This window comes from Capricornis sumatraensis, chromosome 14, assembly GCF_032405125.1.
Source record: "Capricornis sumatraensis isolate serow.1 chromosome 14, serow.2, whole genome shotgun sequence".
Taxonomy (NCBI): domain Eukaryota; kingdom Metazoa; phylum Chordata; class Mammalia; order Artiodactyla; family Bovidae; genus Capricornis; species Capricornis sumatraensis.
The window spans coordinates 21,438,823-21,453,302 of record NC_091082.1 but is presented as its reverse complement, the minus strand read 5'-3'; the positions used below and the strand labels follow the sequence as shown (position 1 = coordinate 21,453,302).

At 38.2% G+C, this 14,480-nt stretch overlaps 1 non-coding gene across 1 annotated transcript; it reads right to left on the bottom strand.

The window, feature by feature from the left end:
- Positions 1 to 277: 277 nt before the first annotated feature.
- On the bottom strand, positions 278 to 349 carry TRNAC-ACA (transfer RNA cysteine (anticodon ACA)). The gene has a single exon. It is a non-coding gene; the product is annotated as a tRNA-Cys (tRNA).
- Positions 350 to 14,480: the final 14,131 nt, after the last annotated feature.

Genomic DNA, 14,480 nt, shown 5'->3' with positions numbered 1-14,480 from the left:
GATGTTTCTTCAAAACTCAATCTCTAACAGCTTTGTCTTTTAAAGATGTTTATTTTTCTTTGAAGAAACTGCTCTATGGATGTTCGCTAATTTTGGATTTCGCTGCCTGCATCCTCAGGGTGTTTAACAGGTTCTTCTAGCTACAAGTGAAGTGAAGTGAAGTCGCTCAGTTGTGTCTGATTCTTTGCGACCCCATGGACTATAGCCTAACAGGGATTCATAGGATTTTCCAGGCAAGAATACTGGAGTGGGTTGCCATTTCCTTCTCCAGGAGATCTTCCCAACCCAGGGATTGAACCCGGGTCTCCTGCATTGTAGGCAGACGCTTTACCATCTGAGCCACCAGGGAAGTCCATTTCCCCTAAACTGCTATGACTCCCAACTAAAGACTTGATGAGATTCAGATTAATAATATTTGAACTATGTAACAAGCTTTTAAAAATTCCTTTCAAATCATGACTCTAGAAGGCAATCAATATGTGCCACATGACAAAGCACTGAGTAAAAGAGACAATGCTTGGTTGATAGGTTCACTGGATCATCCAATGTAGCAGACATTGACAAAAATAATCACCATTGCAATAAGCACAATTTCATTTATCACAAATTCCTCAGTTTGTAGTACAGCTCCAACATTTAAGTGAAATATATATATATATATATACACATATATATATATATATACATAAAGTTTATGTGCTTCAGCTGGTACCCAACGTTAAATAAAATACTCAAGATCTCATTAGTATCTCTACACTCAAATAACACTCATTTTGACTGTTAGCATGATACTTTGATCATAATCATCAGTACAGTTAATGAATGTATAATTTTATAATGCATGTTATAAGACGAAGACTCAAGTGTTAGTTGGATGATCAGGCTAGAGTGAGGAGGTATTTGCGGGAATATAGGAATATTACTAGTTCATTATAAAGGAAATAAAGGAAAGGAGTAAAGAGAAAAGGAGGAATAAAATGCAAAGACATAACCTAAACACTCACATTATGACAGCTCTGACAGGAACATCATTTGCAAATTTTCTCTCCACACATATGTATATTGGAGAGTAGTCACTCTTATGCATTCTGAAGATAAAATCTTAACATATTAATCTTAGTCTTTTGGTATTCACTTATAGTTAGCCTTGCTGGAGTGGAAATATAATAAGAAAGAAAAGGAAATATTCTCCTTTGAATTTCCAAAATGGGTCCTCAAATCCTACATCAGAAAGGAAAATTGTGTAAGTTACTTCTGTCCTGTTTTGTTCTGCAAAAGCAAGATATGGTTGAGAGAATACCTTCCTTTAAAGAAGAGTAGTGCATAAACCTTTAGTAAAATACTACAGAGATTATTGGAAAATCCAAGCTGACCCACCCTCTTCAGACACCAAATAAATTTTACGTTAAGCAGGAGGAGAAGAAAACAGGTAAGATATGACTCTACAAAAGCCAGCAGGGGCCTAAGGCAAGGAGCTACAACAGGGCAATCTTAGTGGATAAGATTGGAGAAAACTAACAGGGAAAATAATGGACAACAGAACTCTTACACCTATAAACAGTGTCCCTGTATTCAAATCAGGATTAAGGCATGGCCTGGAATCATATGGGCCAACATCCAGAACCTAAAGCAATGTAAATAATGTAAATGTGCATCAACAGATGAATGGATAAAAAACTAATGTAATATACACAGACACACACACAATGGGATATTACTCAGACATAAAAAAGAATGTCATAATGCAATTTGTGGTAACATGGATGGATCTAGAGATTATCATACTAAGTGAAGTAAGTCAGATAGAGAAAGAAAAGTAGCATATGATATCATTTACATGTGGAACCTAAAATATAACACAAATTGCCTTCTTTACAAAACAGAAAACACACTTTTAGTTACCAAAGGGAAAAGGGGTGGGATGGGGTGATAAATTAGGAATTTTGGATTAACATATACTCACTACTATATATAAAATAGATTATCAACAAGGTCCTATTGTATAGCACAGGGAACTATAGTTAATATATAGTTAACATAGTTTTTCTTTGTGACAAACCACAAAGAAAACGGATATGAAAAAATATATATATAACTGAATCACTTTGTTACACATCAGAAACTAACACATTATAAATCAACTATACTTCAATTAAAAAAAAAAAAAATAGAGACAAGCCAGTGCTGGCAGAGTTGCTATCCCCATTCAAGCGACTACCTCCACAGAGCACTTGCATTGACATTAACTATTCTCATTATTATCTGATGAGATTTTCTTTTTAACACTATTTCCTGAGTATCACAGTAGCTGATGCTGCAGGTGAAATCTGCTCAGGGAGGAGGCTTTGCTGAAATTAAGTGAACTGCTCCAAGTGGAAATTCCCTTTCAGTGGTCCTGCTGCTGCTGCTGCTGCTGCTGCTGCTGCTGCTGCTACTGCTAAGTCGCTTCAGTCATGTCTGACTCTGTGCGACCCCATAGACGGCAGCCCACCAGGTTCCGCCATCCCTGGGATTCTCCAGGCAAGAACACTGGAGCGGGTTGCCATTTCCTTCTCCAATGCATGAAAGTGAAAAGCGAAAGTGAAGTCGCTCAGTCTTGTCCAACTCTTAGCGACCGCATGGTCTGCAGCCTACCAGGCTGCTCCGTCAATGGGATTTTCCAGGCAAGAGTGCCTGAGTGGGGTGCCATTGCCTTCTCCGTTCAGTGATCCTACAGCCCCAGAAACATGTTCCATGAGTCTCTAAGATGTTGTGGGTGTATGGTGAGGAAAGTTCCCCAGAAGTCCCTGGATTAGTTATGGTTAGGGAATATTGTCGGAGAACATGATGGCACCGCACTCCAGTACTCTTGCCTGGAAAATCCCATGGACGGAGGAGTCTGGTAGGCTGAAGTCCATGGAGTTGCAAAGCGTCAGACACGACTGAGTGACTTCACTTTCACTTTTCACTTTCATGCATTGGAGAAGGAAATGGCAACCCACTCCAGTGTTCTTGCCTGGAGAATCCCAGGGACAGGGGAGCCTGGTGGGCTGCAGTCTATGGGGTTGCACAGAGTCGGACACGACTGAAGCGACTTAGCAGCAGTAGCAGCAGCAGGGAATATTGGAAAGTGGTGAAACTCACCCCAGTTACAACTGCAAATCAGTTGCAAATCAGACCAGCCTGTCACTCCCCACTGGCCTCTACAGCTCCCCATTCAACTCTTCTATTCCACTGGCTACAAACCCATGCAGAATTCTCTTCAGCTTTAGGTACAGAAAGGTACTGCTTCTGATAAAAAGGCAACCTGAGAAACACTAGTATCACCTCTGATGCTGAGAACACCACCCATAGTCACTTGACTATCCCATGCCTTTACAGTCTGACCATCACAGGGACAGTACAAAATAATGTAATTAATGATAGTTCTGAGACTATTAACTGGTGATTGATAGAAATAATGACATACAATCACAGGTCCAAAATCAAAGAGGTTAGAGTTATCATTCTGTCACTGTTATTATTTCTAATTGTTATTGCATATGAGTAGACTGGTTGATAATATTATTTCAGACTATAAATTAAGGTGCAGGCTTTTTATATAATTCAATTTTGCACTCTCTGTGAGAGCACACCTGGTGAACTGGAGAGATAAAGCATCACCATCGAGATGATTTTCATCCCAGGAGATTGCTGTGCAGCACAGAACATTAATTATAGCTACTAAGGAGGGAAAGACAAGTGTCCATCAAACTCTCAGGCTGGGGATAATTACCAGGATTGGCAGGTAAGGTCTCATGGGGAAAGGTTACTGGTTCCTAGAATATACCTTTTTTTTCCCCCCTTCTGAACATAAAATGAAGCCAGAGAAAACCTAATATCTGGTCCTGCAATTACACCTGGAATTTCTGTAACAACTTCAAGGCCTACATATGTAACTATGTTAATACAATTGTGTTAAGTATTTAGGAATACAGAATATGGAGCTTGACAAACCAAAGCTTGAAGTGGCTCTGTCAATTACTAACTTAAAGCAATGGAGTAGCCTTCTGTCTGCCTATTGAACAAACACCTCTCTTTCCTTGGTAGTCATCATTCAGTTGTTGTCATGTCCGATTCCTTGCAACTCCATGGACTGCAACACACCAGGCACCAGGCACTACAGGCAGAGCCTGAGATAAAGATTAAACTGTGATGACTGGAGAGATGCTCATTAGGGATGTAAGCATGAGGACAAGACAGGAAATGAGACAAGTAAAAGATTAAAAGATAAAAAGCTATTTAATATTGTGCCAATAGTGATGGCCATGTTTCAGGAAGCTACGGAGGAACCATAAGGTGGTTATTCAGCAAGTGTTTTGATTGCATTTCAATTCCTTGGCAAAGGGAAATCTCCAAGCAGTTCAATGAAGAGAGAAGGAGGGGGGTTTGACTGCCTGATCTCTCCTAATCTCCTGATCTCTCCTTAGCTTCCCTCATTTCTAACTGACTGAAGTTTATCTAATGAAGGGTTACAATCTCCATGTTTTTGCATTTTGTCTGGGGCTGCTCAGCAGCTGCTCTGGAAGCCAGACCCCATGTTTGCTGATAACCTGGAAGTGAAGAAATGACAAGAAAGGAGCAGAATGCTGACCAAGAGAAAGAAAAGAAATCCGGTAAAATACATAGGATTTTGTCTAATACTCTGACGTGGTGCCACGACTCAGTAAATGATTCATGGATAAATTAGTGTTGAGTAAAGTCATCCCTAATCATTCTCTTTACATTTTCTAGTGATTGATCTGGGAGTGGGCATGTCTTTTGCACTGAACTCTTAAGATGTCATAGAAGACATTTTCCTTTCCAGTTTCTAAAGAGATAAGAGGAAGGAGGCCCAAGAGGAACATGATATATGTAGGACTATGGCTGATCTGTGTTGCTATATGGGCGAGGCCAACACAAGGTTGTAAAGCATTCTTTCTCCATTTAAACAATAAATTCAAAAATAAATAAAAGAGATAAGAGCCAGAGAATCCACATTTTTCTGTCCTTGTCTTGAATGCCCTTGTTTGACCAAGTCTAGAACACATAAAGAGGCAGAGAGTCATCATTATTATGAACATGAAATCTGGGCATTCAGTTCAGATTCTGCCTTTCTCAGGTACTATGACTTGGGAAAGTTGCTAGACTTTCTATCTGCACCTCATTTTCCTCATCTGTGAAATGACAGTGACAATAATAGCCATCTCATTTTATCATGAGGACTCAAGAGTTAAAATATGAAACTATCTTAGAATGCAGTAAGTGAGCAACAAGATTTATCTATTGTATTAGACAGATATGCTCTCAGTAATTCTAATGTTTACAAGTGTCACTTGTCTCCCTGATTACTGTGTCACTTATGTCAGTTACTCACTTTGGACAATCTCGGTTGCTCAGTGTACAGGGTACTAATAAGTGACATGCTCTCAAATACTTGGGAAGTACTAACATACCTCTAAAAGTAAGCACCTTAGAACCTAAAGAGAGGAGCAGCAATATATAAAGCATTTTGAATCCCTCAGAATAAAGAGCCCTTATAAATACAAGTTTTTATCTTCACCTACTTCTTTTACTAAGTTATTAGTTGATTTGAAGCTTTTTGAAAAGTAATCTGATCCTCTCTGAACTCATATTTTCTCAGTAAAATTCATATCCTGATGAAAACTATTGATAACTGTTACCTCTCTGAATCATGTCATCATCTTTAATGTTGGGGTCCTATTTATTCATATTAGACACTTCAGTATTTCAATTGATTTATGTCTTGGCTAAGGTTCTTAGGAAATAAGTTCTTCTATTCATCTTTTTTTTTTTTTCTCACTCTAGCTTTCTGCCTTTTGTTCTCTGTTGTCTCAATGTTATCAAAAATATAGCTTATTCATTTTTCAGCATTTTCATTTAAACTCATATTCAAGTTCATTTCATATTATAAAAGTGGAATTCAATAGTTTCTACTATATACTTTGTTCATCGATAAAAAAAAAAAATATCACACGTCCTCTTTTAAGGGCACAGATGTATATCAGTCTACCCACCACTGTCTACTTTCATTATCTTTTAATACTAGGATAAATGTACTCTGATAACAACTATCATTGTCACCATTTTTTTTTTTAAAGAAGTCTCTATTTATCCTGAGAGGATTGTTTCTTAAAAGAACGCCTTGAATATTGCTTATTACCAAGACAGTTTGAGGACCACATACTTCAACTTAATGGATTTTCTGTTCTGATAAAATTATTTCAAGAGGCTACTTCAATCTTTTAATAAAGGAAAAACTTCATCTGCAGAGTCAGATGTTTAAGAAAGTGGTAACACTATCAATTCATGATGATCAAGGTGATTAATTACACGGTTGTACCTTTTAAGAAGAAAACTGGGTCTTGAAGGTACAGTTGACATTTTGTTTCACCTTAATAAAGAACTATGATTGTTTAGATTTCAAGAAAAGATGTACAAGATTTACTTGATTGTCTTGTTCATAAAAGAGCAAGCATTTACATCTGTGCATTGTGACTCTGAGCTCTGGAGCCTCATTATGAAACATAAGCAACCAATGAGAATTCTGAATGGACTTCAGGGAAATTTTGAGTAGGTGCTGCAAAGTGCATTACTCCATTAAAGTAATAATGCAGCAGAGGGAGTAAGGAGGGCTTAAGAGGAAGATCTGGATTACATCACTGAGCTTTTTGTTTGTTTGTTACATTTTCTTCTATTTCTCCAGATTTTGTAGTCTACTTTGAGGCTTTGCAGGACATTTTTTTCTGGTCCTGTCAACTTACTTATTCTATTAATTTCTGACAATTCTTTTGAGAGCAATTAATTATTCTTCTTGATAATTAATCTTTCCAGTTGCTGTAGGTTTCCACAAAAGCTGTATTTTGCCCCATAGACTTTTGAAAAACCTGTATTCTAGCAGGCACTACATTTTTCTTTGTTTAAAAATCTGCCTTTCTTACTTTTCCAAAGCAAGAACACTATATTCATTTTTATAGCACTAGTTCGTATATGGGGTACTTTAAAACATTTTTGAAAACGGCAGAACCCCAGAGCAAAATTAATTAAATAAAGTAAGAATTGTATTTATTTTCATAAGTGAAAATTCCAGGAGTATGTCTGATTTGAGATAAAATTGGATCCTGGGGTCAAATGATTTTATTAGGGTATTATTTTATCCCCCACCCTATCTTGTCTCATTCTTAAGCAGAGATGACCCCTAGGATGACATAATCCAGGTTTAGTCCCAACTTGTGCAGGCTAACCAGAGGCAATGAAAATCTCATACCTTGGTTATTCAAAAAAAATTCTTAGAATTGAATTCATTGCCCCTAATAAGGTAAAATCTTACTATGGCCACTGATGTCAAGGGCAAGTCCAGCACCCTTTCTTAGAACTTCTAGTTGAGTCACTTTATCTCTGACAGAGTTCTTACCTATAGGAAAAATAAGCACTCATGTTGGGTTAAAGAGAATTTGGGTTTTTTTTTTTGTTTGTTTTTCTTTTGTATTAGTAAGAAGATAAAAATTTGACCAACTCAAGCTGAGCTTTGGAGAAGGAAATGGCAACCGACTCCAGTGTTCTCGCCTGGAGAATCCTGTGGACAGAGGAGCCTGGTGGGCTGCTGTCCATGGGGTCGCACAGAGTCAGACACAACTGAAATGACTTAGCACGCATGCATGCATTGGAGAAGGAAGGCAACCCACTCTAGTATTCTTGCCTGGAGAATCCCGGGAACAGAGAAGCCTGGTGGGCTGCCATCTATGGGGTTGCACAGAGTGACTTAGCAGCAGCAGCAGCAAGCTGAGCTTCCAGAAATTACTTTAAGAATTACAATTCAAAATTACTCTAGGATGACTACTGACACTCTTGGTAATACTGAAAACTCAGCTCCCTTTTCTTCAGTCAAGAGGTGCTACCAGCCCACCCAGACCTGCACATGCACTGCTACCTGCCTCAGTGGCCTCTATCCACACTGCCATCCCTACAAATATCAGGGTCCGTCTCAAGCAGGTACATGTGACTGAGAGCAATGAAGTTACATGCCTGTGTATTAGGATGCAGGAGTAGTGATAAAAATAGCTGTTTGCTTCTAAATGAGGAAAGAAGAGTGAATACTGTGAAGAAATATCAAGATGTTCAGAGGGTGTTAAGAGATATAGGACACTGAAAGTTGTACACATATATCTCCAATCAAATATATGGACTGATATTGCAGAATATTTATACCCTATAGAAAATTCATATTCTTTTTCTTCCTTTGTTTTGTAACCAGTGCATGAATGGTAAGAAAAATTGTAGATAATAATAATAATAAAGGTATACTTCATTATCTTAATACATGATAAGAAGTAAACAATTCAATATTAGTTAAATGAATGAGTAAATTAATGAATCATTCTTAAAATAAAATTGAATTTAGTATATATGTAAAACACCACCAAATGTTGTCACATCTGGATTTATAGCACAAAAAAAAAAAGAAACAAGGCAATGACATTATCAACATAATTCTGACAATATTTATGTTGCATGGAAATAGACATTTTAAAGCTATTATCAGCATAATTAAATATGAAGGGAATTATGGTATATCAAAATCAATATATACTTGTCATAATAATTTCAAAATGACAAATTTTAATATGAAATTTACACAGAATCATCTGAGACAATGGCCTAATTTATAGAGTTAGAGGAGTCTACTACTACTAAGTCACTTCAGTCGTGCCCGACTTTGTGTGACCTCATAGACGGCAGCCCACCAGGCTCCTCCGTCCCTGGGATTCTCCAGGCAAGAACACTGGAGTGGGTTGCTATTTCCTTCTCCAATGCATGAAAGTGAAAAGTGAAAGTGAAGTTGCTCAGTTGTGTCCAACTCTTCGGGACCCCGTGGACTGCAGCCTACCAGGCTTCTCCATCCATGGGATTTTCCAGGCAAGAGTACTGGAGTGGGATGCCATTGCTTAATACAGATAATTGAAATTATAGACAAGACACCTAATGTTGTATGAAGTGAAGTGTCAGTCTTTCAGTTGTGTCCAACTCTTTGTGACCCCACAGTCTGTAGCCCACCGGGCTCCTCTGTCTATGGAATTCTCCAAGGAAGAATACTGGAATGAGTAGCCATTCTCTTCTCTAAGGCATTGTCCTGACCCAGGGATTGAACCCAGGTCTCCTGCATTTCAGGAAGATTCTTTATTGTCTGAGCCATTAAGGAAGCCCAATGTCATATACTCATCTATTAATGATTTGCTCTAAAGTAGCAAGCTGAAATTTTGGTCATATTCTGACTTCTTTTCTTCTAAAATTACAGTAGATTTCAAGTCTTAGCCTTTCAATTTACCCGCAGGAAGTAGAAGAACTAATAAGGCTAGGGACAAAAATGACATCCTCACAAACAAAGTTTAGCAAAAAACTGGCACTTTATTCTCATTCCATGAGAATTTTCTTTTCTTTTTTTTTTTTTGGAGTACGTCTCAATAGTAACATCATGGGCCCCATGGGAAAGAAGTCATTGATGAAGAAATTTAAGAAGACACAAATAAAAGGAAAGACATCCTGCATTTACAGATTGGAGGAATTCATATTGTGAAAGCTGGGGCCTCCTCAGTGGTGCTAGTGGTAAAGATCCCACCTGCCAGTGCAAGAGATATGAGTTGGAGGTTCAATCCCTGGGCTGGGAAGATCCCCTGCAGGAGGACATGGCAACCCACTCCAGTATTCTTGCCTAGAGAATCCATAAACAGAGGCGCCTGATAGGCTACAGTCCGTGAGGTTGCAGAGAGTCATACATAACTGAAGTGACTTAGCATACATGCACGCAAACCATCTATACTACCCAAAATGATTTATAGATTCAGTGCAATCCAATTAAAATCTTAATTCCATTCTTTAAAGAAACAGAAAAATGAAAAACACTAAAACTCATATGGAACTACAAAAGGTTTTAAACAGCCAATAGCCAATCAATCCTGAGCAAGAAGAACAAACCTAAAGATATCATACACTCTATTTCAAAACCCACTACAAAGGTAGAGTAATCAAAACAACATGATCTTGGCACAGAAACAGACATATGGACCAATGGAACAGCATAAACAGACTGAAATAAATCTATGCATTTACAGTTAACTAGTACTTTGGCAATGACACAACTGAGAGACTTCACTTTCACTTTTCACTTTCCTGCATTGGAGAAGGAAATGGCAACCCACTCCACTGTTTCTGCCTGGAGAATCCCAGGGATGAGGGAGCCTGGTGGGCTACAGTCCACGGGGTCGCACAGAGTTGGCCACGACTTAAGCAACTTAGCAGCAGAAGCAGTACTTTGTCCACCTCATGCAAAGAGTTGACTCATTGGAAAAGACTCTGATGCTGGGAGGGACTGGGGGCAAGAGGAGAAGGGGACGACAGAGGATGAGATGGCTGGATGGCATCACTGACTCGATGGATGTGAGTCTGAGTGAACTCCGGGAGTTGGTGATGGACAGGGAGGCCTGGAGTGCTGCGATTTATGGGGTCACAAAGAGTCGGACACGACTGAGTGACTGAACTGAAATGAATCCTTGACACAAGGGCTTCCCTTGTGGCTCAGCTCGTAAAGAATCCACCTGCAATGTGTGAGACCTGGATTTGATCCCTTGGTTGGGAAGATGCCTGGAGAAGGGAAAGGCTGCCCACTTCAGTATTCTGGCCTGGAGAATTCCATGGACTGTATAGTCTGCTGCTGTTTCTGCTGCTGCTGCTAAGTTGCTTCAGTCGTGCCCGACTCTGTGCGACCCCAAAGATGGCAGCCTGCCAGACTCTGCTGTCCCTAGGATTCTCCAGGCAAGAACACTGGAGTGGGTTGCCATTTCCTTCTCCAATGCATGAAACTGAAAAGTGAAATTGAAGTGGCTCAGTCGTGTCTGACTCTTCGCAACCCCATGGACTGCAGCCTATCAGGCTCCTCTGTCCATGGGATTTTCCAGGCAAGAGTACTGGGGTGGGTTGCCTTTGCCTTCTACAACTGTACAGTCTATAGGGTCACAAAGAGTCGGACACGACTGAGTGACTTTCACTTTCAAATCCTTAACAAAGGTGCCAAGAGTGAGGAATGGACAGTCTCTTCAATAAATGGTGTTGGAAAAACTGAATGAAAGAAGAATGCAAAGGAATGAAATTGAACCCATCTCACACCAAATAGAAAACCAATTCAAAATGGGTTCAGTTCAGTTCAGTGGCTAAGTGGTGTCTGACTCTGTGACCCCATGAACTGCAGCACGCCAGGCCTCCCTGTCCATCACCAACAACCGGAGTCCACCCAAACCCATGCCCATCGAGTCAGTGATGCCATCTAACCATGTCATCCACTGTCATCCCCTTCTCCTCCTGCCCTCAGTCTTTCCCAGCATCAGGGTCTTTTCAAATGAGTCAGCTCTTCGCATCAGGTGGCCAATGTATTGGAGTTTCATCAGTCTTTCCAATGAACACCCAGGACTGACCTCCTTTAGGATGGACTGGTTGGATCTCCTTGCAGTCCAAGGGACTCTCAAGAGTCTTCTCCAACACCACAGTTCAAAAGCATCAATTCTTCGGCACTCAGCCTTCTTCACAGTCCAACTCTCACATCCATACATGACCACTGGAAAAAACATAGCCTAGACTAGACGGACCTTAGTCGGCAAAGTAATATCTCTGCTTTTGAATATGCTATCTAGATTGGTCATAACTTTTCTTCCAAGGAGTAAGCGTCTTTTAATTTCATGGCTGCAGTCACCATCTGCAGTGATTTTGGAGCCCAAAAAAATAAAGTCTGACACTGTTTCCACTGTTTCCTCATCTATTTCCCATGAAGTGATGGGACCAGATGCCATAATCTTTGTTTTCTGAATGTTGAGCTTTAAGCCAACTGTTTCACTCTCCTCTTTCACTTTCATCAAGAGGCTTTTGAGTTCCTCTTCACTTTCTGCCATAAGTGTCATCTGCATAGCTGAGGTTATTGATGTTTTTCCCAGCAATCTTGATTCCAGCTTGTGTTTCTTCCAGTCCAGCGTTTCTCATGATGTACTCTGCATACAAGTTAAATAAGCAGGGTGACAATATACAGCCTTGACGTACTCCTTTTCCTATTTGGAACCAGTCTGTTTTTCCATGTCCAGTTCTAAATGTTGCTTCCTGACCTGCATACAGATTTTCAATAGGCAGGTCAGGTGGTCTGGTTTCCCCATCTCTCTCAGAATTTTTCCTTTAGGTGATAGGAAAAAAATAAAATTTTTCTTTTTGTGTGTGTGTCTTAAGCTATTGTTTTTTCTGGTCCATTTAACAAACAAGATGCTTATTTTGAAACAGTGAACAAAACTGAACAAAGCATGTATTTTTTTATGGAAAATAAAAAGGAAGGAAGGCTTCAGCAGTTATCTGAATAAATATTTGGAGTAATAATCCTGGATAGAAGATTTGGATGAAGATCATGCAAAATATCTTTTAAAATTTAAAATTTTTAAAAATTGTTTATTTTCCTCTAAGCAAAAATGCAGTAGGTGATGAACTTGAATCAGAAAAAAAAGTGATATTTATTCATCTCATGACTAATTGAACAATCCCTTTTATTTTACTTTCATTTAATAAGTTATCAATATTTCTCAAAGAGAGTTTCACACCAAGATTATAAAATGGTCTGCAAATAAAGCATTCCATGGTCAACTAGAAATGAGGAAAAAATACATAATATAATCTTGCTGCCACAGACACAAAATAATTCACACATTAAATTCTATGTGAATTTCTGATAATAAAAATACTACATTTAGATAAATTATGAGCTTTTATTTATTTCACATAAAAGCTGAGTGAATCTTTCCCTATTCATCTAGCTTTACAAAATTTATTTGTTCAACATAATTTATTTTGAGGCTAATGTGAAAGCTCAGTGAAACACTTAATGATAAAAAAGCAATGATTCTCTATATTTATTATCACATTTAGAAGAAATGCCACCTATAGCTAAAATACATTAAAATCCTATTAGGTTCTTCATATCTAATCATTGCTTCTATATTTTGCTACATGAAATTTTTTGGACAAAGGAAATGCTTTTTAAGCTATGTTTCTCAATGAAAGTCACTAGTAGTGGGAAATTGTTAGGATTTCATAACTTGAATTTTCATAACTTTTAGTTTTGTTCTCAGGATAGTAGGTTTTGATGTAATCACATACAGAGAGTCACATTTTTCTTAAAAAAAAATCTTTTAAAGTATTTCTACTTAACAAAATAAATTTTACTAGAAAGAAATCAATTAGCCAAAACATTATTCTTTGCTCTTTAAAAAATATATTTTTTCATTGAGTGACTCAAATCAAAATATTAAACACTGTGGTGGATATAGAACAGTGATAGTATATACTAGCATTTAAAGAATTTAAATATAGAATAATAAGATTTAAATTAAAGTTTCCAATGATGCATTTAATTTAGCTTTAATAAGATTTTGGCAATTTTAAATAACAGTCAATGAATTCCCCAAATCATATTTTAAGATACAATGATAGGTATGAATAGGTATTAGTCAAATTCATTAAAAATTCTTAATGATGGTTAAAAAAATCAAAATTTGAGTATTGTAATCAGTGTGATGTAGTACAAAGAACACAGGAATGAGACTAAAGGTGACTGGCTTGCAGCTGATGAGTAGATCAGATGTCATTCTATTTATCTATTCAAATAAATCCCAAATTTCAGAAATAAAAATAAATAACAACACTGACACATTTAAAGACAAATAATGAAAACAGATACTGGTTTCTGCTGACCATGGAACTTTCAAAATTCACTTTCATTCCTGTCAAAATATTCTCTAAACTCCATTCCCTAGCAAACCAGAGAAACTTAAGACTGGGGTCCTCTTTCTTTCCTTGGCCTGGCTGGGCTGTATATGTTTTGTAGCATCAAATGTGTTTCAACTTTTCAAACATGCTCCAACCATGCATATAAGAAAGTAAATTGAATTAGAAATGCTCAATATAATAAATGATTCAGTTAATTTGGTTCCGCTAGAAAATACACTATGTGCTAAATGACAATTTTTACATCCCTATTGAACTGTAAACGTAACAGTTTAATTTTTAGGAAGCCCTATATGACCATAGGAAGCACCAAATTGATTGACTTATTTGGTGTTAAGTGAAAATGAAAGTTGCTCAGTCGTGTTCAACTCTTTGTGACCCCATGGATTATACAGTCCGTGGAATTCTCCAGGGCAGAATAATGAAGTAGGTAGCCCTTCCCTTCTCCAGGGGATCTATCCATCCCAGGAATAGAACCCAGGTCTCCCACATTGCAGACAGATTCTTTGCCAACTGAGCCACCAGGGGAGCCAAAGAATACTGGAGTGAATAGCTATCCCTTCTCCAGGGGATCTTCCTGACCCAGGAGTCGAACTGGAGTCTCCCCTATTGCAGGCGAATTCTTTACCAACTGAGCTATCAGGGAAGCCCAAAAA